The sequence below is a fragment of the Lonchura striata genome, chromosome 4, assembly GCF_046129695.1.
Source record: "Lonchura striata isolate bLonStr1 chromosome 4, bLonStr1.mat, whole genome shotgun sequence".
Taxonomy (NCBI): Eukaryota; Metazoa; Chordata; class Aves; order Passeriformes; family Estrildidae; genus Lonchura; species Lonchura striata.
In genome coordinates this window covers 41100796-41105398 of record NC_134606.1, presented here as the reverse complement: position 1 = coordinate 41105398, position 4603 = coordinate 41100796, and the positions used below count along the sequence as shown (strand labels likewise).

Genomic DNA, 4603 nt, shown 5'->3' with positions numbered 1-4603 from the left:
TGTAGATACAATTCTGTACATTTGGTTGAAAAGCTTACATTTTTCTGCATTGTGGATACATTGCCTCATGCAGTATCGGTAAATCTCTTTTATTTTGGAATTAAATAAAAATTCAAATACGACTTGCAGTTTTAGTTGGAATCCATTTCTTAGACTCAAGTATAATGTTTGCTGAGCATTGGAGAAGGCAGATCATTTATCAGAAACTTGAAGTCCCTTCTTCTCTGAGCCTGTTTCTGCAAGAATGTGAACACAGTGTATACTCTCAGTGTGATCAGCAAAAGAGGTGTACACAGTGTTTTCAATGTCTGTCTTACCAATACTTTTCCCCAATGAAACGAAATAATTTCTTGGCACATCTGTAATTCTTAAGTGTTCTGTGCATTACTCCTCATCAGGAATGTTGGGGAATGCATTCGGATTTTTAATGTTCAATGCTAGAATGACCAAACTAAAACAATATTCATATGGGAATTATTTTATTTTTTAAAAAAAAGTAGAAATGCATTACTGTATCCAGTGGAAAGCTATTTATTGTACCTCTGGGCTCATTCCTCTAAAAATCATAGCATAAAAAAAAGTCTTTGTCAAGCCTGAACTGATGTATATAACTGAAATAATGTAAAGTTATATTTTCATGTTTTTATACTTAACAACATGATGGGAATACATAATGTATGAGTATTTCAAGTCAGATAATATTGATTGGATAATACACATCTCAGTTAAAAAAAGCAGTAATAGTAGTTTAATATCCATGTTAAGAATACATCAGTATATTGCTATATAAAGTATGTCTGTGTGCATTTAAGTGAAAAGTAGTCAAGAGTGATGAAAGCTGTCCAAGGGTTTTTTATTCCTTTTTTTATGAAAACTGTTATGGAGCAACCAAAATGTTTATGAACTCAAACTTGTGTAAGTTTCGAACTGTCCTTTTACTGTAGCTTTTTGTTTACAGTACAGTATCTTATTTTCTGCTTTGTTAAATGAGTAACGGTACAAAGCTGGACATACACTTTCTAAGACATTAACGTTCTCGTTTTTTCATGTATACTTATATGACAGAAAATGCTTCTGATTTTATTTTTCAATCTAACACATGGCTTTTCTGGAGTGTTGTATAAACTTCAATCATACATAAAAAATCTTCTTAAAAAAGGTAAAAGACCTTTAATGTCTGCTTAGTATTATTGAAATCTGGTTTCATATTTATTTTAAATGTATTTTTCTAAGATTTTACATAGGGCAAACCTGTTTGTCCCCCAGACATGAAATTTCCTTGAAGAGTTTATGGAGTTTCTTCTTTTCTTGAATTAAGTTTCAATGAAGAGTATAAATCTCCCAGATCATCTTGTCACTCAAGGATAGATTTACTGCAGTTTTCATTATTGTTAAATGAAGTAATGAAACTTTTTTCCAACAACATAATTGTATCTCTGGACTGTAACATTCCTGATAATAATTACAATGGCAGTGTGATAGGTTCAAAAAGCTAGGGGGTTAAGTATCTATTCAGTAACACTACCTAAAAAAATTTTGAGTTTAAACCAGTACATTTTTAATTGAACAGATTGTTGATGTGTCCAAAGCAGAGAAAAACCTAAGAAATGGCAAGTACTTCAGGTGTCACGGGAAGAGATGTAGTACAGCAGAGAGTTTACTGTAATGGCAAACAGAGTGAAGAGATTCAGCATGTTAAAAGTTCAACATTTTCATGTAAACATGTATTTCACCTGTTAACAGAGTGTGTTTCTGCAGTGTCAGCCTCCTATTTGGTTGATTGATACAGACAATATCTTTACATTATAAATAATTGTATTTTAGAATTCAAATAGACAGTTTTATCTATCCTTTGGTGCAGTTAGTTGTAAGAATACAGCAGTCACCAGCAAAATAGAATCAGCAGCATCTGTTGCACATGATATTCCTGGAGCCTACTCAGATCTGTTTTCACAGCATCAAAGCTTATTATTTATTAAATATATTTTCATTTAAGCTGTCAAAGGATCACAAAAATTTGCTGTGAGAGATGCATCAAGTCTAAATTATATTTGAAATTTATATTAAGCACTTAGAATGAAATTAAGCAAGTGACATAGCTGTGGACTTAATTTGGAACATTTTGCCTTGCATCAGTTTCTGTAGGTAGTAGAGAATACTGTACACCTGTGTGAGACACAATAGAGAATTGAATAAAATAATTTTTTTTTGTAAACAAGTGGCAAAAAATGGAAAAAAGTAAGATGAATACAAAAAATTTAAGACTTCTAGCTTTCATGTGTCATGAGGCCAGTCCCCAGTCTTATTGTTGGGGCATGTTACATGACATGTTTTCTTTCTCTCTTTCTTCTTTCTTTCTTTCTTTCTTTATTTCTTCCTTCCTTCCTTCCTTCCTTCCTTCCTTCCTTCCTTCCTTCCTTCCTTCCTTCCTTCCTTCCTTCCTTCCTTCCTTCCTTCCTTCCTTCCTTCCTTCCTTCCTTCCCTCCTTCCTTCCTTCTTTATTTTTCTTTCCTCCTTTCTTCTTTTCCTTTCTTCTCTTTCTTTCTTCTCTCTCTTTCTCTCTCTCCTCTTGCCTGACTACATGCATTTAGTCTAATGCATACTTTTTTAGCTTGGTAGGCTAATAGAAAATGTAATTATTGTATATAATACTTGCTATAATTATTTTGGTAGTCATTAAAAATATTTACTATAGGTAATGGCATAAGTCTCTGTATTACAGCAGCAGTGATGCTAAAGATAGGAAAGCTTATCTAAGCTAAACCCTAAAGTGGCATCCACAGAACTTGTTCTTCTGTCAGTCTCCTTTATGCATCTCTTAACTGCTAATAAAAATTTAGCTACCTCTGTAAACAGGTCAGTGCTTTACTTACCTCAGTGATGAGAAAATTCTTTATACATAGAAGAAGAGCACTTAATTTCATGAAGCTGTCCAGAGAATGACTTTGTAGCATTTGCCCAAAGTTCTTCCTCCCTTTACACTTGCAACTCCCACTCAACAAGAAAGGACCATTACTACATGCTGGGCATAGAGAAAAAGTTTATATGTAATTTGTCATCATTTTTAACAAATGCTAACTTTTTAAGGCTGACTCATCTGTGTGAAATAAAGCATTTAATCCTACTAGTCTTCCAACTGCAGAATGAGATTTAAAATACATGTCTAAGTTGTGGTTTTTTTATTTGCTTTAAATATCCCAAACCTGTTTTTAAAATGTTTCTAATTATAGAGTAGGAAAGGGCTGCAAAACTAGTGCCTAGATCAGCCCATTGGAATTTTCTTCAACTAGTTCCTATCTGGAGGTGTTGGAAGCACATATAAAGGGCTTCCAGTGGATCCCATGAGCTGTGCAGGACCATGCTGATTCCTTTTCCTCTTTCTATGTGCAGGTGGAATAAGCTAAAATAGGACTTGGAGAGGTAGTTTTATGACATTTTTCTGTTCCCCCTCAATCCTTTAATGTGAAGGTCTCTTCAAAAGAGACACTGGAGAGGATTTATACCTGTTTTCTAAGGATAGATTTTTTTTTTTTTTTCCTAAAAACTCACTGTTTGTGCAGTTTTGAAAAGATAATGTCATGTTTCATTTTTTGGTAAGCATCTTAAAATTCGGGAATGAAATCTCCTTCAGAGCCTTTACTGTTAGTAATCATAGAATCATAGAATGCTGTGGTTTGGAAGAACCTGAAAGATCACCTTAAAATTCCAACCCCCCCTGCTGAGGGCAGGGACACCTTCCCCTAGGTCAGATTTCATGTTTCTTAGAAGGAGACAGCCCAGAGGCTTGTGAGGCATGTTGATGCTTTACTGAAGCATCAAGAGCATCTTGTTAAAAATGTACTGGACTAGAGTCTATTATATAAATTTTAACCCAATTTTCAAGTTATGTTGTTACTGCCTACCCTTCAGCACCATATTCTGTGAGTTTAGAGAAAAATGTAATTAGAGAGGTCAAGATATAGTTCTTTCAATTAATAGTGTGCTTTACAAATAACATAGTATTTCTCAGTAGTTTGTTTCCTTATGAGTTTCACTATGAAAGGCAAACACATTTTAGGTTACCTCATACTCATAAATAGCAGAATACCCACGGAATTTTTTTTTTCTGGTTTTTAGTGAGAAGATTTTTTTATATTGTCACAATGACTAAAGACACAATAATACAGAAAAAGTGATTTCTTCTTAAGTGTTTGCCTTTGTGTTTCTTGCTGTTGTTTTTAATAATTTCACAAGATTGCTAGATTAATATTTTCATAAATTTGGAACTAAGTGTTTTGGCAACTTAACCAAGTTACCTGTAGGTGGAATTCTTAATTCAGCTTCAGCTACTTTGTGTGAATAGATGGGCAGAGATGCTAATATATGAAAATGAAGATGGTGGGTGTTCCAGTGTATATGTATGTATACATATCCCTACACAATGCAATAGTAAAACTAGTGCTGATTTTGATAAGGCCATAGTCAAGAGCAATGATAACCACAGCAATAATTCATATTAGGGCCAGTAGCAACAGGATGGTTCATAAGCAAGTGCCTTACCACCTCCTGTTTGAGTTAAGTATGGAATTTTGCATTTCCGTAGAACAATATGAGTCCCCATGGG

General features: G+C 33.9%; 1 protein-coding gene across 1 annotated transcript in view; it reads left to right on the top strand.

Annotated features, from left to right (window-relative positions):
* The window catches only part of GRIA2 (glutamate ionotropic receptor AMPA type subunit 2), an 88088-nt gene extending 86920 nt beyond the window's left edge, over positions 1-1168 (top strand). The window contains exon 17 of the mRNA XM_021539579.2: positions 1-1168. This exon is cut by the window's left edge and continues 1677 nt beyond it. The gene's annotated coding sequence lies outside the window, so the exon portion shown is untranslated.
* The last annotated feature ends 3435 nt before the right edge of the window (positions 1169-4603 follow it).